A 24,502-nucleotide genomic window follows, 5' to 3' on the forward strand; every position below is an offset into this window, starting at 1 on the left:
TCTCTGAAGGTGATGCAGATTATTCTCATTACAGTCATCACTGTTCTTCCCTGTCTTCAGAATTAACAGTGGCTGGAAGTGACACTGCTCTTTTTCTTCTCCCATACTGGAGCTATGAGATTATCATGATTTGCTGAACTTCAAGCTAACTCACAAAAGTACGGCAAGAAAAATAATCTAATCTATTCAGAAGGAGTGTATTGTTTTCCATTTTTCACTTCCTTCATACTCTGTTAATTACAAAACCCAAAGCAAAATGAGTAACATGACAGCTTTTCACAGCATGAGCCCTTGCCTAGTGCTGAAGTGTACTAAGGGGAGAAAGGCATGCTAGTACTTCCATGAGCATCAACATGGAGGCAATGCTTTGTGTCCTAAGGATCTATGTCACACGATAGATCTTTCATGTTTTGACTAAAGCTCTTCTCAGAGAGGAGGGTAACACAGTGCTTCTCTCCTTCTAAATCTCCTAACACCATACAAGCATCTGCTGCACCTGCTGCAGCTCTTCACTTAATGGGGCACCTGCAGTTTTCCATCTTTGGGTGGCTGCATGAAAATGCAGCAAGTAAGAACCTTACCATTTCAGATACGTGTAATCTCTCACCTACCAACAGAATCTGGCCAACAGATTAAAAACCAAGAGAACTCTTGGGGAAAATATTTTAAAAGTATCATCTCTCTGTACTATACCACATTTTTTCCTGAAACACACTGTTCTAGAGATAGGGTAGTGGGTTAATGCTGTGGCCTTCAACAACCTTCCTCTGATCCCCAAATCATTCAGAAACATGCATTTCCTCCAGAAACCAAGCTAAAAGAAATGCTAAATATTGGTTTTCACCACATTTCCAGCAAACAAAATACCCTGACACTACAGAAGTGAAAAGGGATACCCAAAGCAAAACTTTATATAAAGTCACAATACATGCTATGAAAAAAAACTGGGAGAGCTTTAGCTGAGCCTTATACAATCCTACAATGATAAAGAGAAGTCCCAGCAAAATATGCACGTATACATACCACAGCAACTACGCTGCTTGAGTGATACTGGTAATGGTCTACAACCTAAAAGCAAAGTCACTTAAATTTTAAGAGAAATTTAAGCACTTCCACACATACGTCAATGGCCAGTATATTGATTCCCTGCCTTCAGAACCTCTGAAAAGCACACTCGAGGGTGAGGATCTTGGCAAGCAAGAAGCAAAGCTTTTAAATGTTCACCTGAAAGGGTAAATGAAAATGCTCACTGTGTATTCCCTCTGTCACTCAGCTAGTGGCAGACAGATAGACCTTCCAGCTTTGCGAGGTTTGGGGGTCACATTCTTACTCTAGCTAGGCTTTGAGCCAGACATACATAAAACAGATTTCTTCCTTACAGCGACACCAGAACAAAGTGCAGCCTCTCAAATCGATTTCACAGAATGGCTATACCTCTGGGACCAAAGCAAGTACATACAATCTGCACATGAGCATGTATGCACACGTACATTTGCCCAAAAGCAGAGGTTAAAGCACTTAGCATGTAATACGGTGCATAGGTTTGGGTTTGTTTTTTTTTTCAATTTGGTTAAAGATCAGCTGTTGTGAACAGAATAGTCAGACTTTTATTTTACCTTATTTCTGTGTAAATAACAGTTTCAAAATCTAGCCTTTTCCCAGCAAAGTCACATTGAAGTTCTCTTCCTCAGAAAGATCTGAGACCAACATCCCCACAGGTGTTTTTTCATTAACATCTCCTTTACAAGAACTTCAGGGGATTTTACATTTTGGGCGGCTTCCAAAATTACTCCAGATAAAAGGTCAGATAAAAATTCTCCCCTAGGTCCAACATTACATTAATTATATTTTACATGCACACATAGTGTTTTTAGGCAAAGAAATCAGAACTGAAGTCATATTATGCTATATGCAAATATGGTCTGGGTCCTGCATGTGGATACATACATTTGTATTCTTAAGCCTAAAGAGAATCGTATTTGCTTCTCACAGGTTCTAGGCTACAAGCCTTGCTAGGACAAGAAGATACAGGAAAAACTCTGCACAGTGGAAAACAGCATGGAAATGGGGTCTAGCGCCTCAGTCAAGACTGTAGACTGCAGAAACTGGAATATGCAGAGACTTCCAGAAAATCACTCTACTAGTGAGTGATGAGCTTAGATGCATAGAACCAAATTCAGTTTCCCACTGCTGCAAATCGCATCCCAAAAGTAGCAACCAATCTGAAGACCCAGCAAAAAAAAAAAATTATGTTGAGAAAAACCTCCACACTTTCCATTGTGACTGTTCCCTACTGCTGTCTCAGGAAGTGGAAACCATACGCCCTTCTCAAGGTCAAGACAGGGCAAAGACAACTGTGGGATAAAACAAGTCTTCTTTTGCACTTTGAGGTATGAGGTGAGATCCTGAAAGAGCAGGAAAAGAGAGCACCTCAGTAGGTAATATAACACTCTTGCTTGGTCCTCGACAGAAGTCACTTCAGGAAAAAAACACCCTGCGGTTTTAGCTCTATGCAAAACTAAGGTTTCAGAATAACAATCCTACATGCTCCTGAGATCTGACTGAAAAACTGTGATATACTTAAAGATGTCATATAAGAGATGGAGGTGGTGGTCTTCCTACTTCCTTCTTATCAAAGCAGTTAAATAATTTTGAAACGTATCAAAGTCACTGCTAGGATAAGATGACTTTCTTGGATTATTACACATGTATATATTACTACCAGACTAAAGACATGGCCACTGCTTAGAAAATTCTGAGGAAGCTTTTTAATTCATGTCCAGAAAATGATGTTAAAGCAGGAAACCTACCCTACCAGTTTTGAGAAAAAGATGAAATTTCTTTTTAGAACTAAGGGGACGGGACACTCCCTTCCCTTCCAATTCAGCTGGTAATGCAATGACTTGTATATTCTCCAGAAATACAGAAGACCGAAGTTAAAAACTACCCTTTAATAAACCAGTGACTTGAACCTTAGGTTTCCACAACCTAGATGGATTTCTAATCCTCTCCTACCAGGCAGGTGGCCAGTCTCTTGCAAATAGAAGTCTCCTTCCTCTGTTTTCATAGAACCTTAAACCTCAGCTTCAGTTTATTAAAAATAGAACTGTGTTCAGTATTTCAAGTTTTGAAATATGTAAAAAATATTTTAGATGTTTATCCAGTGAAATAAGAGATAAAATCCACAGAATGTTGAGAGAAATCACCCTTTAACAAACACAGAACCCGTTGGTGCCATATGCTTCACTATATACTGATTTTTCTGTGTGATGGCTCCTTAACCACAGAGGGAAGCAGTGACACTCGTTCCTGCTCCACCATGCATTCATTTAATAAGTTAGCACTGGTCACCTATATGAAATGTAATTAAGCATCTGAATGCCATTGTTGCCACCTTTGATTATAACTACAAAAATGAATGTGATGATAGTGACATGATGGCAAACATTATGTCTGTTAAATTCCAAAACGTGAGAGGCATTCATAATAATAAATGACACTTATGTAGTCTTTCATATAACAGACCCAAAGTACCTGACAAAATGATACAAAACTACCTCTTAGAACCATCGTTTCACCCATCACTGAAACATAGCCCCCAGCGGAAAGAAGGCAACAACCTTTAAAGACTACAGAACATATTACAACAGAGGACGATGAATAATGTATCCAGTATAAAGCACAAAGGAATTCCAGACAAGCAAAAACACAATTTTCCAAAAGCAAGTGACCTCCGGCTAAAAATGTGTTTCATTCCAGAGTTACCACAAGAGTCTAGCATAAAGAAGACACCATCCTTAACAAGACACACACAAAAAAATATGCCTGCAAGTTTCTTAGAGATCATACACAAATTCATGTACTTGCTAGGCCAAAAGATGCTTTTCTAAATTCCTCACCAACAGGACTTGTACGCTTCAACCTGGGACCAAGTTCACTACAGCACAAGACCTGCTGCAGAGGGGTTGCCAAAGCACACCCGGCAGAGGGGACCCGAACCTCCTCCACTCAGAACCAGGACGCCTCTCTGCAGCTCACCAAACCAGGGCAAGGGGAAGAGAAACCAGAGCGTCTGCCGCACTGCATCTTGTAAAGGGCAGCATCCCTCAGACCAGGGAGAAAATGCCTGGTGTATGGATCCAAGTGAGGCTCACAGGCAAGTCTGGAGCTATGCTGTTGGGCTTTGTCAAGCTTCAGCAACTTCGGAAACATCTTGCAGAGGGCTGCGGGTGCTTCCAGATGGAGAGACAGCTGAAGGCAGGCTTTGGTGACGGTCCCAGTTTTGGATTGAGGCATTTGTTCCTTCACGGAGCCACTTTCAGGGACTAACGGGAGAAGACTACCAAGAGGACGTAGTTCCAATATTTAACTTGCTATGACTCTACAAGTATTAAATACCAGCACTAATAATAGCAGCACAGCTGCCCTCGCACAGTGAAGCCCGCCCGAGCCCGCGGCTTGCTTTGCTGGCAATAGCCATCAGACCCTGTGAAACGCACGTCTAGAACGGAAGAGGTGTTCACCACCGCGGGTGGCCCTGCAGAAGCCCTGCCCGACCCAGCGCCGCTCTCCCGGCCGCTGTCTCCTCCCTCGTCCGCTCAGGCCAGGGGGACCCTCCGTCGGGGCTGCACTCGGCAGGGCCGGGCGCCCAACAGCGCCCTTACCCTCCGGAGCGGCGGGACCCGCGCCCCCGGCTCCCAGCCCTGCGCTTCCGACCGCGCAGCGTCGGCCCGCCCGCCTCAGCCGCAGGGCCCGACGCGGCCCCGGCTCCGCAGGAAGGGGACTCGCGGCCGTCACCGCGGTCGCTGCTCGCTGCCCTGCCCACCTCAGGCCCCCCTCCCTGGGCCGGCAGCCGAAGGAAGGGGCGGAAGCAGCTCTTGCTCCCCAACTCCAGCGGATTTGCTAGGCCCGGGCGCTTGTCAGTCCGAGGGCATTAAGGGCAACCTTGGGACGGGGTCTGGGCCTTGGCAGGCTTAGGAGACGCGCCCCGAGGTCCCGCCGCGCCAGTCGCTCACCCCGCGGCAGGACCCTCGGCCGGCAGCACGTCAGCCCCGCGGCGGTGCTCTCCGACTGGCAGCCAGCAGCTCCCACCGGCTCGGGGCGGGACTCCCCGCCGCGGCCCGGCGCCGGGGATGGGGGAGGGCGGTGGACTGGGGGGAGCGGGCTGCGTGCGAAGGGGGCGGGACCCGGGGCACCGCAGGCCGGGGGAGCGGGAGCAGAGGAGAGAAGTGACCCACTGCATCCCTGCGGGGACCGGTCCAACTGTGGGCACTGCTTCTGGACCTCTGCTTCGCCACCCGCTGGTCGTGCGCCCCAGAAGCCCGTTCCGCCTTAGAGTAAGGTCCAGCAGTGCTGTGTGCCAGCGCTGGCTCAAAGTACAAACGGGAGCCGGTGGATGCGTGCATCCTGCCTGCCCTTGCTCGTACGTACCCCTGTTTACACAGCAGGGAGGAGGCTTGGATCTACTGAGTCATTTCGGGGGGTTGGGAGATCGTGCTGAATGCTTGGGCTTGCAAGAGGCAGTATTTTCTAGTTTGCCCTTGCAGTGCAAATAGCAGGGAAGGTTGAAGAGGCGGTTCCCAATATCCCCAAACAGGATGACATTGACACTGATTCCAGATAAAAACAGGTGCAAAGTATGAAATGAAAACAGCATGCACACCAAGTTTTTACACTTTCTGCCAAGGATCTCGAAAGTGTCTTATTTTCCAAAGGCTCATGGCATCCTGTGTCATACTCTTCCATTTTATAGAAGGGTAAACAGATGCTGGGAACATGACTAACAAAGACACAAAGGATGGTGAACTCCTCCAGCCTTTGCGCACAGCCAAAGCTGCAGCAAAGCCACCCTCTGCACTGAGCCCAGGAAGGGAACCTCAGGCTTTTGTGGGAGAAGTACTTGCTGTTCTCATTGCTGGCCATTCTGCTCTGACTCCTGCCCCGTTTCCCTTTGTACGATGCTGAGGCCAGCAATGGCCATGCATCCCACTGCACCCCAACCTGCACCCAGCAGCATAGTGCCTGCAAATGAATTCTGGTGTGTCAGCCTTTAATACAGCTGTTCATTGCCTAGGGGAGCTGCATCCTAGCTTTTATTCAGATCCTAGGTAATCCAACGATGCAGAATGTGAGTGGGCAAAACGGGGGATGAAAGCCAATGCATGCTGATGCTCAGGCCTTTTACCATCTATCTTACAGTGAAGGAAGAACAAAAGTGGAGGTAGTGGATGAAAAATGAGGAGGGTGCAGTAGTAAACAACTTTATAGAGGTAGGAGGTAAGGGAAAGTTGTGCTTTTATAAAAATGATGAAGTGGAATTCGTCTTAAAAAAAAAAAGAAAAAAAAAAGAAGCGGAGCATTGTGAGAATACTAGACCTATAGGGTAGAGTGCAGAGTGACTGGTCGTATTGGTGTGGGGAGGGCTCAGCCTTTAGGATCTCAACCCAAATGGAAACTACTGCTCAGTAAAGGGAAAGTAAAAGGTGAAGCAAGTGAAATGGGTTGGATCTTTTGAATTAGCAGCCAGTCACCAGACATATGCAGCAGTGATTAATACAGATAGATGTCTAGAGCAAAGCTGCTGGGATGGTTCTAGTTGTCAGTGTCACTTGTTTTTATTTGCTTCTCATATGAAGTCAAGTGAGTATGGGTCCTGTAAAGATTAAGTGGAGATATGAAAGACTGTCATTTATAATGCCTTGTATTTCAACATGATCCTATTGCTGGGCAATCAGTGCAAGAGAAATTATGTATGAGAGCTATGTTAAAAATAGTCATGCAATGCTTTATGGAACATCATTTATCACTGGCCATATCAAATCTGTTTTTAAGATTTGCGATGAATTTTACATAAGGCCTGCACTTCTACATCTCTTTTTTGTTTTGAAATAAAAGCAATATTAAAACTTGGGTATGTACAAAGTAAAACCATATTCAATCTGCATTTTTACGCAAGCAAAATGAGCTTCTCTTTAAAGCAATCTTCAGTATGTCCAAATCAAAGTAAGGTGCTATATTTTTATTTTTTATGTCCTTGACTTCAACCTGCTACAAAACTGAGGCTTGTAAACATAAAGTAATGAGGCTGTCTTGTTCAGACCGAATGTGTAGTGAACAGTGAAAACAAGCCAGCAGCTGGCACAGTCTGTACATATCACACTGTATTCACAATTTAGGTGATATACAACCTTTTGTAATCTGTCTGGCATTTGTATCCCCTTTCCCAAGTCTGAAAACCAGGCTGTGGGCTTCCTAGAAATATTGAATTGGTTACCACATTAAATGGCTTATGAAACCGGGGGAAACAAAGGCCGCAAAAAACCTCAGCTATGTTGCCATACAAATGGCGGTGGCAACTATCAGTAATAGCACAAACTAGAACATCCATATATGGTTCAGAAACAAGGAAAAGCAGTTTACTATCCGCACTAAAGAAAAGCTTGGTGTCAGTGGCTTTTGTAAAAGCTACAGTCTGATCAGGGCTAAATAACACCCATACTTTTGTCAGCCACTGTCATGCAGTGAGCAAAAGGGATTGATTCTTTACCCATTGGAGACATTTTTGTGCACTTTTTCCATTATTTAACAGTAAACACAAAATAACGAACATATCCTTGCAGCTTTGGTAACATCTCTTTCCAAGAGAAAAGAGCAGACCTGTAGGTGCAACACCAGACCTGATGCAAGGGAGTGCTCTTCAGGGTGACCTAGGGGGATGTGCCATAGAGAGGCTGTACCCAGAGGGTGCACAGAGGTCCTAAACCCAGGTGGGATTCCCAGGACAGAGAGGCTATGACAGCCACTGCCACCTGTATGGCTGTGGATGCACCTGGGCCATGGCTCTAGGACCTTGGGAACTTCAGGATCTTCTCCAGCCTGACAGCTACTCAGGGCTCAATTACTCAGGTGCTACAGAAGATATAAAAAACATGCTGTGTTTTGGTTTATTAAGAGAACAATTGATAATGTTTTCACTAGCTTAAATGTAATATTTTTCTTCTTTGAAGCAAGCCCCTTTTGGTGGCTGTGGTAACAGCAAAACATTACAGCATTCAGTAAGCTGACTAACGGTAAGTGGAAAACAAGGCAAACTTCCAGGCACAAGCAAGTACTTCTTTAATATGAAGCTGTATATGAATTTTTCTTCTGGTATGACTTGAAGACAAGAGAATTCCAGTTTGTATTAATAAAAATTAGTGGTTGAAGACTACAGATTGCTATTATTCTTTCTTTCTTCAGAAATGGAATAAGCGTGTAAAGGAAAAAGACACAAAATGTAATTTCAAGCTGTATTTGTGCAAGGGCCATTGTAAACATAAGCATTTTCACGTACTGTTGAAAAATGGAAGCGAGAATATCAGTTGTGCACATGTACATATAATCCATAATTTGCAAGTTAGTAGCATGAATAAATAGGAACCCCAGAGAAAATTCATGCAGCAAGGGTAAAATATGCAAAATTTAATTCTTCAGGGAAACCCTTTATTGATCATGGAAAAAATCCCCCCTGCCCCCCTTTCCAAGTGCTTCCATAAATTGAGAGGGTTAAAAAGAATAATTTGCTTGTCAGTGTGGCACAGGCCTGTTGCTCTTAAATAACTGAACAGCAGACAGGAGTCCTTCAGTTCATTCAGGAGATGAATTATATGGAAAGTAGGGGTTTAAAATCAACCATGACTGTTTGGAAGGCTTTTCACATGTGTCTTTTTTGCTTAGGAAGGGTTGTTTTTTGGTTAGCAGTGTAATTCAAAGGTTAATAATGGATGTTCTTGAAAAATTCTGATGTGCTTCAAATGTAGGTACCATTTAAGTGAGTGTTAAATTGCAGATGCAAATGAAAATTGGAAGAAGTAGGCAATACATAATACTTAACTGGAAATAACACAAAACTATTCATTAACAGCAAAAGTAAACATGTCTCTGAAGAATATTAAGTTACAGTTTTCTGGAGGCAAAAGGCAGAACGATGTTAACTTTGACCAAAGATTTACTTAATCTTACATTCTTAGTTATTATTTGAGTTAGTGGGGGGTATTTTGAAATAGCCAAGGTATGTTGATCATTAAGAAAGTTTGCAGTTTTCAGCTCAAATATTATTTCAGGATGCTGTTGAATTCAAAACCATTAAATACAATTCTCTCAGCACCCTCATCTTTGAGTAGGTTAGAAACTCTGAGCAGGTTATATGATGGTGCCTCTCCTGTTATCTTGTTGATTAATATTTTAGGAGGGTAAGTATTTTCAGGCTTTTGTTTGATCTGATTTAGTATTTTTTTATCAGAGAGGAGGATGCAGACAAGTATTCCTGTGAGTCCTCAAGCTTCTGAGATATTTTCAGCAGAAAGCGCATGTTCGCTTTCTGAGTTAAGAGGAATTTTTTCAAAGACATGTACGTAAATCGACTCTATCCAGATGACAAGTGACTACACAGACATTTTTTTTTCCTTAGAAAATGACAGGTTTACCAGTCACATATAATCTGAAACTGCAGGGGTCTTACTGTTGGTGGTTATACAGTAGAGGAACAGAAAAAAGAGAGAAGTAAAATCTCTCGTTGCTCTGCTGGAGTGGAAGATGGGATGATGGGCAATTTGCATAATTTATAATGGGCTGCTGGTTGAGAGCAAAAGGTTCCACAAAAAAAAATTCCATTTATTTTCAAGAAATAAAGATTTTTTTTTTTTTACAGAAACAAGAAAAAAATATCTAAAAAATCAGAGTGACTTTTACTGTTTCACTCCCTACTATTGACTTGACTATATATTTAATAGTACTATGTGGAGGAACTTTGGAAAAAAACGCTGCTTTGTTTCTAGCTCAGCGCTGGGATGATTTAATTCAGTAGCACAAAATTCAAGCTTATTTCTGCAGGTGATCAGTGATAACACACATGAGTAAACCAAGACTGGTCACTTCAGCCTGCCACTTTTCCTTTGTTCTTCTGATAAATCCCAAGAGCTGCAGATAAATGACTTCTATATCGTCTGTACTAGCAATTAGTACCAAAGTTATGAATATCTTCATGTGGATGTAATTGAGGGCAAAACTTGTGGCTGCTAGGTTTCAATTCACTGTACAAACACAATTTCTTCCAGTTAGTTGCCACCTTTTAAATTTTATGTCTTTAATGAGAGAAGCTGAGAATGAGAAAACTCCTTAATGAGAGGAATTGAAATGGAGATGGTTCTACAGCCTCAAACTAAACTGTAAAGGGAGGCTAGACTCTTATTTTCCCACTAACTCGCCGGATCAAATCCTATCTCCTTAAATCAGTTCCCTAACTCCCATTTCTTTGTTACATTTCTTTATAGCCTCACCTTTCAATTGCTTAGGAAAAGGCCTTTGAAGGTCATGAAGTTGCTTATGTTTAAGAAAAGATAAAATTAAGCCTACAAGCCTTTGGCTTGTTTGCTTAAAGCACATTTCTATTTTGTTTAAAAGTGTTTCTCTGCTAATTTGGGAACAGAAAGATGCTGTAAGTAGTTCTTTAAACCTAGGAATGAATTTAGAGGCATGGGATCAGGTCTTCTGTGCCCCACCCTCTCTAAGCAGTCTTTTTGAAATCAGTGAGGTGAACATAGTCCTTGTTCTGTCCAGAAAGTTGTTGAACATTATTTAATAGAAGATACAATTGATGGCAATTTAGAAGCATATGAAGTTAACATGAAACATCCACGCAGCTATCCAAAATGGAGCAGATGGAGCTGAAACTGGTTAATGCTAGATCAAGAAAAGCTGGAGTATTTGTACTTATTAATGCTATCTAAGTTACCCCTAGTGATCATGCATGCCTTGGCTTGCTCGCACTTTGCACTGGGCTACCCTGATCCAAAGAACTACAGAGACAGCAAAGGAATTATCACATGGTGTCTTTAACCCTTTCCCTGTTGAGTAAAACTTTGATAGTTCTGTCTCCAGCCATTCACATTCTAAAAGTTTTTTTTGTGATGGCTTTTTTTTTTTAAACTTATATTATTGGTCTGTATTTTTTCCCAAGTAGAGTTTATTTATTTTCCCTTCTTGCAGAATGGCAATCTGCTACCACATCAGCTTTAGCCCTATCTTCTTGATCTTTTATTCTCACTTGTTCACTTACCCGTTGTTTTCACCTGTCTCTCTAAATAATACTAAGCATACATCTTCCCATGCTTCAGTGTCTAGCTTCTTGCTCTGCTCGGTCCTCTCAGTTTTTGTTCTCTGTCATGGCTCATGAGACACACGGTTAAAACTTTCTTTTAGAGCAATGAAAGATATTGCTTTTTCTCCAGTCTTCCTCTAACTCCTCACTTTAACCTTGATCTTTTCTCTGATTTTTTTTTTCATTTTGATATAAACCAATACATAACACTACGCCAAATAGATGCCTCCCAATGCAGTTTAATATATTATTATTTCCTCTTTTATTGAAAAAATAATATTAGTTTATACTCACAGCAAAATCGTAATTCAGCTTTAGGCCTTGCAGAACTGTGTTTGGGAGATTACAGTTGTTCTGATCCATGAAATTAACTACCAAACACCAATCTTCATTAGATTTAGCACACTTAAATGTGTGCTAAATTAATGATTCCATTAAAAATTTAAATGCCTGAGAGTTTTACGTCTGATTTGTAAAGCTCAAGCTCACTCTTACCATTCCTAACTATGTTGCTTTTCCCTAATACCTACATTGAGATCAGTAATTTCCATGTGGAATCCTCTCTTGAAAGCCTCTTTCTGGACAGCATCATTATATCTGGAGGGACAATCTCTCTTACTCCTACTCTGTTTTCATACTTTCAGTCAGTAAGGCTGCTGTGATGGTAGTTCTGTGAGTGACCTGGAAGCTCCCCTGGGATCAGATTGCTATTTAAGAATTGAGCCCTGTCAGTTTGCCTGCCCTGCCAGGAACTTGCTTTTATCTATGGTAATTGCTTTTAGAGCTGGATAGCAAAGATGCTCTTCTCTGAGATTCCCATGCTTCATCCTTGCTTGTGGCACACTAGTTTCACAGCTGCTCCAGCCCATTTAGGAGTCATTTTTCTTTCACCTAGTGGATATAAATCTGCTGCATTCCACCTACAATTGACTGTCCCTCTGCTTCACTTTAGGACTTGTCCATTCAGCACTGCTTAATGATCCTGATCCTGCAGTCCCTTGGTGTCGACTGTAAGCTGGGTGGGAGAAGGGTCAAGTTTGAGACTGATTGATAGAAGCAGAAATGACTGCCCCTTTCAAATCAAACTAGGGTGAGCAATTTCGCTCTGACTAGGGTGCAGCTGCAGTCCGTGCTATTTAAAAGCAAATGTTTACAGGAGAAAAGCAGTTTCCACAAGGCAAACAATTTTCTGTGGTTCTAACAGATTCTCTAGTTACTGATCAGCACAGCTACTTTTCTGAAAGGGAAAGAAAGAGCTACTGGGGTAAGCAGCAAAGTAGCAGCATTTACCCTGTATTAATTTGTATGATACCAGCTGTGTACTACAGGGTATTGCTTCCAGCTATATTACATAGCTGTAGAAATTTCAAGGCTGACTACTGTCACTGCCAGGGGCTATCGCAGCAGCTGGGGATTGCTGGAGTGAGGGTGACCTGGATTTACCTTTTTCCTGAATAATTTCTCAGTCTCAAAATTTCTAACAGGGACAAGAATGCAGCTCTGAAAGTAAAAATACTTCCCCTCTGCCTTGGGCATCCCGTGCAGGAATTGATGTGGCCATGGGGAGAGGGGATAACTGACAGCTTTTCAGGAATAACAAACTGGAGACCAAGTGAATAAATAAAAGGGATTTTCTTATATTGAATGTTTGTGGGAGAAGGACAGGACAAAAAAAAAAAAAAAGTTATCCATTTTGCCCTTACAAGGAGGTGCTTGAATTTTTAGATCTAAATTTTTTTTCTCTTTAGTCAAGTGCCTGCTTTGGGCAACATTTTGCATCATTAGTTCCCCTGATCCTGCAGGCTGTTGCATGTGGGAAACCCCATGCTCCCATGTAGAGCCTCACTATTTTAAATGGGGTGCTTTGTGGCCAAAGGCATTTCCCCGTGGAGAGAAATTTTCAGTGTGAGGTGCATTAGTCAGTCTTCCCTTGTTTGTATCCATCTTCCAGGCAATAAAGGGAAGATAAAAGGTAGAAAAAACCTGAAAGTCACACATGCATCCTCATATGCATGCACACAGAAGTACACATGCACGAAGGTAGGAGCAGATGTCAAAAGAAGCTATTGTGGTTAATTTTTGTGTTGTCTAAATTATGAGCTGACAGTATCTCCTTGTATCCTGGAGTAGCATTCATTAACAGCAAAATCTCACAGGGAGAGATTTCTCATTTTCCCCATGTTTTGATTTCTGAGGCTAGAGCTGCAGTTATTTCTATGTACATTTTTAGTTCTGTTCATATTTGCTGTTGAATCTTAGTTTTACATCCAGATGAAGAAAGTCAAGGACAGTTCTCTTTCAGCTGAAAACATTCTTTCTTTGAAAATTTGGCTGCTATGTTCTTTCATTTATTTCCTTTCTTATGTTCAACAACATACCACGTCTCATGTCACAATATTCCTATTATGAACAAGAGTGGTGTTTTTCTCTTCTGTCAGTGACAGACAAAGCAGAAGAGCTTGCGTTTTAGAAGACAAAGCTACAGTTTCTGAATATTATATTAATTATCTCAGACAATGCACTTGGGACACTGTACCTGCCTATTTAATCACCTTGCAGAAACTGTGAGTCCTTATGTTGCCATGCAGATTTTATAATCCGTGACTCCTGTGCAAAGGGGTATGAAAATTGTATGTACTGAAATTCCTTCTCTTGTTTGTACCGGTGACAACAATCACACATGGAAGCTCATGTTTACTGAGAGATCATTTTGTGAGCAAAACAGATGGGACAAATTAATCAGAGATAATAGGCACATTTTACAAATACGGGGTATATTTTTGTTTCCTGTTTGAAAAACTAACAACTCAGAAATTTTAAATTGGTATGAATATTTGATGTAATTGTCTGCAACATGGGTGACAGTTTGCTAGAAATATGCAGAGGCAAATCCACCTACTTGGGTTCTATCAAGTTGTGGCTTCCTCTACTAAGTTAGGGAGGGTATTTACAACTCAGAAACAATGTTACATGCTAGAGTTTTGGACTCAGCCCTCAGTGCTTGATCTATATTGATTTTCCAGCCAGTGGCCCTCAAAACACTATCCAGATGATGAGGATCCTGGTCAGAGCTTCTTTTCAGTCATATCACCTATCGTCTCAGGGACTGATGTTGTGTAAAGCACAAGTTGCCTTACATAGCTACTTTATCTACAGAAGAAGGTACTTGGAGACTGGCTGCTGCACAGCCAGTAGGGCTTTATAGCTCCTGCTGGGAGCAGAGAAGTAATACGTAGTAGGTCAGCTCCAAAGTATGTCTACACATAAAATAGAGTGGAGAGCAAACAGCCATGAAAAATCTGGACAAAACTTTGTCATTGCCTGTATCTGAACCTGATATAAATTAAATAAAAATCTACTAATAATTAGTAGAATGAAGACTGGGATATTATGTTCAGAAAAGACTAAGCAACTGTTTTAAGCAAGCTAAATATTTCTATGACCAATATCATAAAAGCATCCAATGTTATGAAGTACCAAAGAAAGGTCTGAGCATATCTGTAGGACTGCTTATGCTCCTAGCTATCCTCCCATAGAAAGACCCTATTAAGTCAAGGTAAATTGTACCAACTACCTTAAAGTGGTGCCTGTCTGTTCTAATTCTTTTGATACAGCAAGCTGAAGCTTAGTCTGATAGTGATTGTACTGACCTATTAAGGCTGAAACTGATAGGAAAATGCATTTGTCACCTGCAGGTTTGTTATTGTGCTGAAACAGAAATATTCTTTTCTTGCACCGTTCTTGCTTGAAAGTGAGACAGCAGTCCGCTCCTTTTGTTGTCCGGTTGGATAACACTGGTACATTTGCTATAAGGATGCATTTCAAATGGGGTTCTTTTTAAAAATGCATTTGGCAGCCTGAAAACACTACCAGAATAAATTAGTTATGCTTAATGCTGCATTCAAACAGCAACTTTTCAACTACTTTGAAAATAAGTCATTCCACTTTCAGTTGTTTATCACAGCTCAGTGCAGCTTGTGTCATTCTGTAAAACTAAGACTTTCCCCTCTTTTTTTTTCTTTTTAGTTTTTTGTGTGTGTGAATTTAGCTCATGAAAGATGCCAAATTAACAGCCTTAAAGACTCTGTTTTTCCAGAGGACATTCAGAGTATCACTGGTGAGAGTTCAGTGTTTGCTGTGGTACCTCAGCAATCTCACATTGAGTTGACCACCCCAACTGAAGGAAGAGATAGTTCAAACTCTTGCAGGCTAGGTTTATGCCTATCCTGCTCACACTGCCTTAAAAAGTGGCATTGCAATGCGATGTGGCATCCAGAGCTGAAATGATAGATTTTGTCCTGTTTGACGTGTCCTTCATAACAAGTTCCTCACGCAATCTTGCCAGGTCTGTTTCTTGCTATAGGAATGTGTTTTGCAAGGTTTGGTTAAAGTGCTGTATGCACATTGATGGCTATGTAGGCATGAGTTAAAAAAAGCAGTTGAACATGGTCCTGCAGAAGATGATGGGCTCCCTGTCTTAATTTAAGCACTTGCTTAAGTACTCTATTGATCTCGTATTCTCAATGTTCATTATATTTATTTTACTAAAGCTCCATGTGAAATAACTTTTGCTTAATATTGGAAATTGGTGATCAAGTCCTCCTGTAATGCTAATGCTTTATGAAGTAATATAAGTCCAGGTCATAGCTTCTAGTTTATGTATGGAAACCTGAAGACGTTTGAGGGTATAGAATATTTTCCCGTGTGTCTGAGTGACATAGAAGCTAGCATCCTGCCTGAGAAACAGATATTGTTCCTAGTGTGGACAGGACTTCAGGTTCAAAGAGATATATTTTTAAAGCCATGATATAGCAGGCATCAAGCTTTGCTTGCTCCTTCCACTTAGAATTCAATTGTGTAAACTTTACACCTGAGTACTTGGACCATGAACAATTTATTTGAAGATGCCAGTCAAACAGTCAGCAGTACAAATACTCCCAAATGCACCTGTGTTTGATTTTGCAGATACAGCAGAAAACTAGTTTTCAGTGCCTTTGAAAGCCCCTAAATTTTATTTCTTAATTAAAACTTGGTTTGGTGTGGTTTCTTTTACATATGTACGAGAGGCTGGAAGAGAGGCAGCAGGAAGATCAGCAAAAGCATTTTTAAAACTAGTGTCAGTGAAATACCCAGGAAGGAATTATGACATTAGATCATTATCAGGAGATTCACGATGGATTTTTCTCATGATTTGAGAGTTAGATTCCCAGTCTAGTGAAACAGTTTTCTGCTATACTTGGTTGACCTAATAAGAGCCAGATAAGGCTTACAGAGATCTTTTCTTCTGGTGCAGAAGTGTTAGTGAAGGTGCTGATAACTCCTTTGCCAGCTGACTGGTGAGCCACTGAACACATGGGTCAAGAACAGGCAGGGGGCAAGGCAAAGCAGAGCTCAGAGCTGTGCTGTTTGATCTTTCGGTACGTAAGTGTTGCATCAGGAGAGATATTGAATCATAGAATCATAGAATGGTTTGGGTTGGAAAGGACCTTAAGATCCTCTAGTTCCAAACCCTTTGTTATGGGCAGGGACACCTCACACTAGACCGTTTCACAGAATCACAGAATCATAAAATAGTTAGGGTTGGAAAGGACCTTAAGGTCATCAAGTTCCAAGCCCTCTGCCATGGGTAGGGACACCTTGCCCTAGCCCATGTCACCCAAACCTCTGTCCAACCTGGCCTTGAACACTGTCAGTGATGGAGCGTTTACCACTTCTTTGGATAACCTGTTCCAGTGCCTCACAACCCTCACATCATTTTTCTTAGGACATCGGACTGTTAGCATTGAGTCTTGGTGTATTGAAGCACCAGGGAATATGTCTTCCCTCACCAGGAAACCAGACTGATGCAAACCTACAGAATATATCAGTTCTACATTAAAAAAGCATATGTTCATGAGATCTTGCTTTGGTGTAGTTAACTTAAAGACAAGGTCTTAGGTTGTGTATTCCTATAGTTTTGAGGGTGTAAGCATGTGCTATAAAATATGGTGTGTGTTACGCTGTGAAAAAATTCTTGGTAATGGATTTGGGTAAAACATTCTTGTCTTCAAGGCTCAGAGTGCGGTTTAGTATCGATGTGCCCTGTTAAATAGTTCTTGGGTTTCACATTAGAGCTGTCTGTTTTTTGCCATTAGGCATGTGATTCAAGAGCATGTAAATCAACTTGGCATCTCACTGTAGGAAAGGTGCTTCATTTAGATTAAGCCTATGCCCCTAGTGTCTTTCCATGGCAGACTATTAAAACAGGGATGTTTTCTGTAACTGGGGGAGCAAATACAAGCAAACAGTCTCATTTGTGTTATAAAAGCATAGACACAATTGACTAATAGCAGCTAAAATATGAAATATCTCAAGAAGCTTCGTCTCCTGAAAAGAAATTGTCATTTTGGGTGTGATCCAGCTCATTCTAATATGTTTTCTCTTGACAAGTCTGTTTCCTCATCTCCTCAGAATACTCTCATTTTATATCTCTTTGTAAAAAATGTCTGCATTTCAGATGTCTGAGAATCAGTGGAAGCTGACAAAGACGATTTCTTGAATACCTTAGACCAAAGGTTTGGTTCCTATCCTCGTGAAAGACTGAACACAAACAGTGTTTACCTTTTCTAAATCTCTTGTCCTTGAATATGATTATAAATTTTTTCCTTCATGTAATCTCTCCTCTTAAAGGTACTTCAGCAGAAGATAAAAGCTGAACCTTTTATCACGTAAATTTGTTCAAAGCAAGAAAGCTCCAGAAAACCGATTTATAAGAAATATGCATTGTACAAAATTAGCTTATATTTCTGAAGCCTTAGTCATTATGCTTCCAAGTGCAGCTTGCAATGAGGACATATTAAATAATTAGTGGTAATTGCATGCTGAAAAAATGTTATGTACACATTAACAAGTGTCTTTTAGGCCATAGATACACAGACTTTATAATTGCTGTCTGAAGAAAGTAACAGTCAAATTGCTGGATGATAGTGGTTTGCAGATGTTGAGATACTGTTTGGTAACTGTAGTCCTTGAATAGGCTGAACATTCCCAAAACAAGATGAGTAGTCTACAGATACATTTTAGAAAAAGGAAGTGTCCCTGAATTTGTTAGAATCATCAAAGAGAATGGCTTTTAGAGATTCCTGAGTAATGTTTTTTCTTCATTTTTTCTTTTTAAGGAAAACTCTACTTTTCACACAAGACATAAAAATGGCAACATTTACAACTGACCACTTCTCATAACTATTTATAGAAATGCAATTGAAAAATAAACTGCAGAAGGTGAGATTGGCATTAACTGTGTTGCCTGGAGCATGGCTACTTAGTCAGTCTCACAGAATAATTATAAATGGGAAATAATTATCTTGGCTTGTTGCTGTTCAGTTGTTTTGCTAATTATTTTTGAATCATGATGTTAAAATTTACAGATAGATCCAAAAATCACAATGACATGAATTATATATGCTATGCTTAACCTGAAGAACATATTTTTTAAGTTCATCCCCATAGGAAGACTTATATCTTGACTCAGAGAAAGCATTGATAAAGTGAGGGTGTGATTCAGTAATTCTGGAAATGACATAGGAATCACAGCAGTTAGATAATCAAAAGAAGCTGAGTGCCCAATCTGATGCTGTATGCAAGACAGCAGCAGTGTAATTCCTGCAGGCTTACATCTGCCAATATCAAGAAGAGGCAGGAAGATGAAATTACTTCAGATCTATAGTGACAATGACTCAAGACATATTTCAGCATTCCTTCCCATTCCTTCCCATTCAAAGTTACAAGAATGAGTCAAGGAAAACATGAGAAGAGGAAGACCCAAAAGCTCAGTCTACATTAGTTTTCAAATATTGCTTATAAAAGGTAAAGTAAGAAAAGATAATCCTTATGCATTAAGAAGAGGTAGCTGCTTGTATATGGGTCTTAATCTGAAAAGGTAAAAACAGAGTTTCACCATGGCTTTTTTTTATCTATCTATCTATCTATCTATCTATCTATCTATCTATCTATCTATCTATCTATCTATCTATACATATATATACATATATGTACATACATTCCCCTACTTCTTTTTGTTCTTTTGTCTTAAATATCTCCCCATTTTCTTGCCCTGTTGGTTCTCTTTTAGAACCAAGAGCCTCTGACTGCAGCTTGATGAACAATTACAAATCCACTTAGTATTGCTTTAAAAAATAATTAAAAGGTCTCATTTTAAAATTAGGAAACTGCATATGAATTTGGGGATTTATTTTCTACCTCCTTGGTGTTTAATATGACAGTACACATCATAGCTCATTTTTCTGTGTAATAAACAGTGACTTTCAAACAGTCACTATTTAATATCCCTTTGTTTCTATGCCTAAATCATCCAACCTGTTACCACCATTGTTAACACCTAGAAATTTGTTTCTCAGTTTCATGTATAACTACTTTCAAAGGCTTCAGGCATGTTTGTTCATTTACAACTGCATTTTTGGCAGTTCCCTCAGTAATGATTTTTCAAGGTTTTAATGGCTGTGAAGACCATATGAATGCTGATATTACCACTGTGGAAAGTTCCAGTTGTAAAACAAAATTAAATTTCAGTGGTGACTTGAAAAAATATTCAGGAAACACATTCGAATGCCTTGTTTTCACTATCTGTTTGCATCAGTGTGGCAGAAGGTATGCAGTTAGATAGCAAGCTGTTGGCTATTAAATATGAACTCATATAGTTTGCAGTTTAACATTTGATAGAACTGAATTTGAAGCTCTTTTAGCTAGTTTTGCTAATGTTTTTAATTATGAAGATAGTTACCTTGCTGTCAAGCTTTTTTTCACTTATCTGTGAAAGGAGGTTGTTTTTTTTTTGATGCCTTTTTAAGACTTTGAAAGTGCCCTACAGCCACTAGTAATATTAAGTAAGTCTAAATAGGAATTGCTTTTCAGCTTCCTTGGAAACGTTTTCTTGATTGCCTGTTCCACATGGGGATGAAACCAAGTATGCTCACCTGTTTTCAAACTGCAGAAATGGGAAAATCAGGTAGACTGGTTCTCATTCAGGACAGACAAAAATCTTATGTGAATAAAGGCATGAAAGGGAAGACTTATTTCCTATCTCAGGTTTAAAAGCAAAAGTCACACCATACAAAATAACGGGTGCACAGCCTATCCTTCCCTTACAATTTTAGTGTGGGGTTTTTCCCACTTCAGAATGACTGAAAACAGTATTTTGGCCACTCATCTACAGGAAAAAGGCTAAGATGCAAATTTTAGCTCTGAATATCTTGAGTGTTTTTTCCCTCCCCAGCACAATCATTTTCATTGAAGCACATCTATTTTTTGCACAAACTTTTGGTCTTGAGCTGTTGACATATTTGTGATGGAAAGCTATTTTACCAGAAAAATTCCTACCAACTCCAATACTGATCTCTTGGAAGGTAGTAGCAAGATTCCAATCCTATCAGGAATTCCATCAGCAAATGTAAAAGTAGAGAGTTTAAGGCATATATTTTCAAATGTTTTCTCTAATTTGAGAAAGAGAATTCACATCTCCTGTTGCCTTTTGCCTTGCTTTTACAAATATGCCAGATTTCTTCTTGCTTGAAAATGTCATTATGCTTGTTCCTTCAGCTGCTCTAAGCGGGCAGAGTGAAACATCTCTCTATTTTGAAAAAGAATATGTAAACTTTGCTATTTGAATCTTTCTGGCTGGTTCAAAATAATCTTTATATGTGATAAGCATCATAATTATTTCTTTTTTTCTGCATTAAGATAAAAAAACAACTTTTATATGTAAAAGAACAAATGACTCTCTCCATTTAAGCTTACTGTAAATGTGGAGCATGAGAGCTAAGGTGCAATTGTTAATATGACAGGGAAATGGATTACTGTGGTATTGTATTTTGGGTGACAGGATGGGTAACACAGGAAAAACATAGGGACAGATCAAAATGTTCACCAATGCATGTCTTCAGCTGTGTGCTTACCTTCTGAAGTAGGAATTGAAATTTTCATGTAAATAGATTTATTATCTCTCAGAAACATTTGGTTTTAACTCATGGTTTCTTAGTACCCTTTGCTCTAGATTCCTGCAGCTATAGTCATGCAGTTTATAAAACCCTGCTTTGCTCAGAAACATAACAGAAAAGAAAACTAGCAGCTCTTGCCAGCCACCAAGTTAGGTTTTTCCAGTAGAATGTCTATTTTCCTACCCTTTGTGCAGGCTCCATTTTTCTTTTCTGTTTGGTGGGTGTTACCAGACCGTGTCATTCTCCACAATGAAAATTGGGTAAAACTGAAATGCTGTCAGCTGGCTCAATAGCAAATTTTGGTGTCTAATATTGAAATGTTTGATCCAGTTAAGCTAAGGGATTCATGGCTGAAACATGGAAAATGGTACATGTAATGAGTAGGAAACTGAAAGAAATGGTTAATTATGAGAGAAGAGGAAGAAATATTAACATTTAGATTTGTTTTCTTCTGAAATTAAATTGTATAGCATCTATGTGCATGTGCTTATAAACAAACAGCTGTTTATTGTTCTACATGGCTATAACTGCTCAATTTGCTAGATCAGCCAGTTCTTGTCACTGTATTTCTGATCTTGTAACAAACTTGAGTCTTAACAGGGATTGTACAGAGAAGAGAAATGGGATAAAGGTAGCACCAGACGTCTGTGTTAAGAGGTTAGAGAGAGTCCTGACTTATTGTAGTGAGATATTTTAATGGAGAAAGGGCCGCAACCCAAACCTGTGCTCTTAGTATACTCTGGAGTCTCTGTGTCCTTAAGCTGGCAGGATTGCTAACAGTTTTCCCTGGACTTGTAAGAGAGAGCCCTGTAGTGGCCTTTTTGGCAAGGCTGTAGGAAGCTGTATTCCCTGACAGGTCATGTTAATTTGCCTGATGACTTGGTGCCTGTCTACCTGGGCTAGAGCTGGATGCTTTCTTTTTTTGGCTGACTTTTTAAGCAAAATACAAACACAGCTTTATCACAAAAATTGTTAGGAAAATTTTATTTTAAAAATAAAAATGGATTTTTAAAATTAATTATATTTGATAAATTTGCTTTGGAAATATTTTAGGCTTCAGATTCTCAATGAAACTTTATAGGGTAAAATAGGTGGGGTTATTTCTTAAAGGTGCTTAATGACAAATAACTGAATTTTTAACCAGCTCCAGCATATATGTCTGCAGATTAAATAACATTCCTGAAAGGCTTCACTATTTTTTTTACTCAGATCTGGTATTTCTTTTCGTTCAGGGTATTCTCAGAAATTATGCTATGCATTCAAATGAACCCATCATGATATCAATGAATACCAAAGCAATTAATAATGATTACACACTTACATTAAATGTCATTCTCTATATTTTAGTAAGAAAATAATTTCTGGCATCTATTTTTATTTGAAAAGAGTCACATTGCTCACAGGAAATTGTAAATGCATACTCAAAGTTTAGCAATTAGCATAGGTCAGAAGGCCAGGAACAGAACAGACAGTGAGAAGCAGTTTGGAGTTTTGGTTATTTCATGGGAGGCATGTGCTTTATCAAGTTGTTTCTTTCCTGGAATCAAGATAAGAATTAACATGAAAAAAACCAGAATATCCTTTCCAGATTTTTGAAGAAGAGAGGAGACAGAAGTCGATTCTTTGGTGCTGTTGTCACACTTGGTTATGAAAATGCAGAGTGGAAGTCTGAGTACATCCATTTTCTCTAGGTCTTTCAGCAGTCCTGAGGTGTTAGGAGAACTTTTTTTCTGTCTGTTTTGTCACAGTGGACCTTTCAGCTGTCACTGTTGAGCCAGACTGCAGGGCTAATGGAGGCCCCCTTACCCTCCCTTTTCTGGTTTCCTTTGTGACCACACATATTTTTATATACACAGACACTAATAGTGGGGAGGGAACCAGGAGACAATCAGAGCAGTTCCATATATCTCTGATAATATAAAATACAATAAGCCTTGTAGTGGGGTTGAAAAGAAGGTGAGGATATAAACATCCTCCAGGGACAGCTTGTCATTGATTTATGACAAAATCTTCTCCAAAAATCAAATTGAAATGGTTTCCATTTTGCGTTTTGCAGGCCCCACTGTAACAGCAGCCTCATCACCTTTCAAAGGACAAAAGGTAAAGGAGTAGTAGGTTCAATACTCATACAGCACTCCAATATATCTAACCACAAGACTATTGAAATTATCCTCCTTTTCTGGCATGACTGTGGACTAGAAGGACATGCAATTGCTGAACTTGTAATAAGATTTAGTAGTTCTGATAGAAGTAAATTATTTATCGTTCACTGCCCCGTTTATAGGCTTGATGATGTTTATAACTGTATTACCCAGTGTCTCTCACTATGCAGGGTAGTCTTCCTCTCCAAAGAGGAATTAAATATAGCCAGCACCTGACTGACAGGGCATGGAGCAGATGGACAAATGGATAGTGCACTTCATCTTGGTCACTTCTTGCATGGTGGCCTTTATGAAAGAACCACCCACTCCTTCCCCCCCCCCCCCCCCCCCCCCCTTTTTCTCAGCATATAGCAAAGTGACATTAATCTGGCATGATTGAGATATCAGTTTGGTTAGCAGGCACAAAGCAACCTTAAGTGAAAGGGCAGAGCAGCTTGAGAAATGTTGGTTGTTAGTCTTCAGTAACAACCCGATTGAGAAGCCCTGAAGTGGTTCAAATCACAGACTGCCTGCTAAGTGGTCTTCGGGGAGGCTGTTCTGCATCAAATCCCACCAAAAGAAATATGCACAGAAGAGTGGAGATCAATGTAGGTGCCTTGCTCGGGATGTTAACTGCCCCACCTCCACTTCTGACTCCTGCAGTATGCCAACTCTGTTCCCAGAGGGGCAGAGGATTCTGCTGGGGTCTGTAGCAAAGTCTGTTGAAAGCAGGAGAACTGACATTTTGCTGATTGTCTCAACTGCTTTGACATCTCACAGGCAGTACAAATGATCACTTATGTAAAGGTTATTTGAATAAAGGTAACATCCCTTGGTGTGACTTAGCTGTGAAAGCATTCCAGTTCCCTTTTGGTGTCCCTCTGAGATTTCTAGTCTTCTAAAATGTGCATGTATTTCTAATTTGCCTGTAGGCTAAAAGAAAGCTGGAATCTAACGTCTGCAGAGCTTGTCTGAACAGGCAGAATGCATTGAAACTAGGTTTATTCAAAAAGGCTCTTCCAGGGCTACAAACAAGATATGAAAAAAAAAAAACAAAACTGAGACATTCCTGTCTCAGGGAGCTGGCGTGAGAACAGCTGGAGACCTGCTGGGATGGACTCTCCTGCCCACAGAGTTACTGCATAAGCAAAGGATTTGATCTGCAAAGGGAAGCTTTTCTGTGCAGCCCAAGCTCCACTGGGGAGTGGCATAAGGAGGGTTCCTCCAGCAGC

At 40.2% G+C, this 24,502-nt stretch overlaps 2 protein-coding genes across 2 annotated transcripts in view; one reads left to right on the plus strand and one right to left on the minus strand.

The window, feature by feature from the left end:
* Positions 1–5,183, minus strand: part of PTER (phosphotriesterase related) — a 22,603-nt gene extending 17,420 nt beyond the window's left edge. The window contains exon 1 of the mRNA XM_061468340.1: positions 5,016–5,183. The gene's annotated coding sequence lies outside the window, so the exon portion shown is untranslated. The remainder of the gene's footprint in view (positions 1–5,015) is intronic.
* The window catches only part of CUBN (cubilin), a 398,149-nt gene that overhangs the window by 299,888 nt on the left and 73,759 nt on the right, over positions 1–24,502 (plus strand). The window lies entirely within an intron of this gene.

The sequence above is a fragment of the Pezoporus flaviventris genome, unplaced genomic scaffold (assembly GCF_033815535.1).
Source record: "Pezoporus flaviventris isolate CSIRO_AGI_PZ_B2104156 unplaced genomic scaffold, CSIRO_AGI_Pfla_v1 ptg000047l, whole genome shotgun sequence".
In the NCBI taxonomy this organism is placed as follows: domain Eukaryota; kingdom Metazoa; phylum Chordata; class Aves; order Psittaciformes; family Psittacidae; genus Pezoporus; species Pezoporus flaviventris.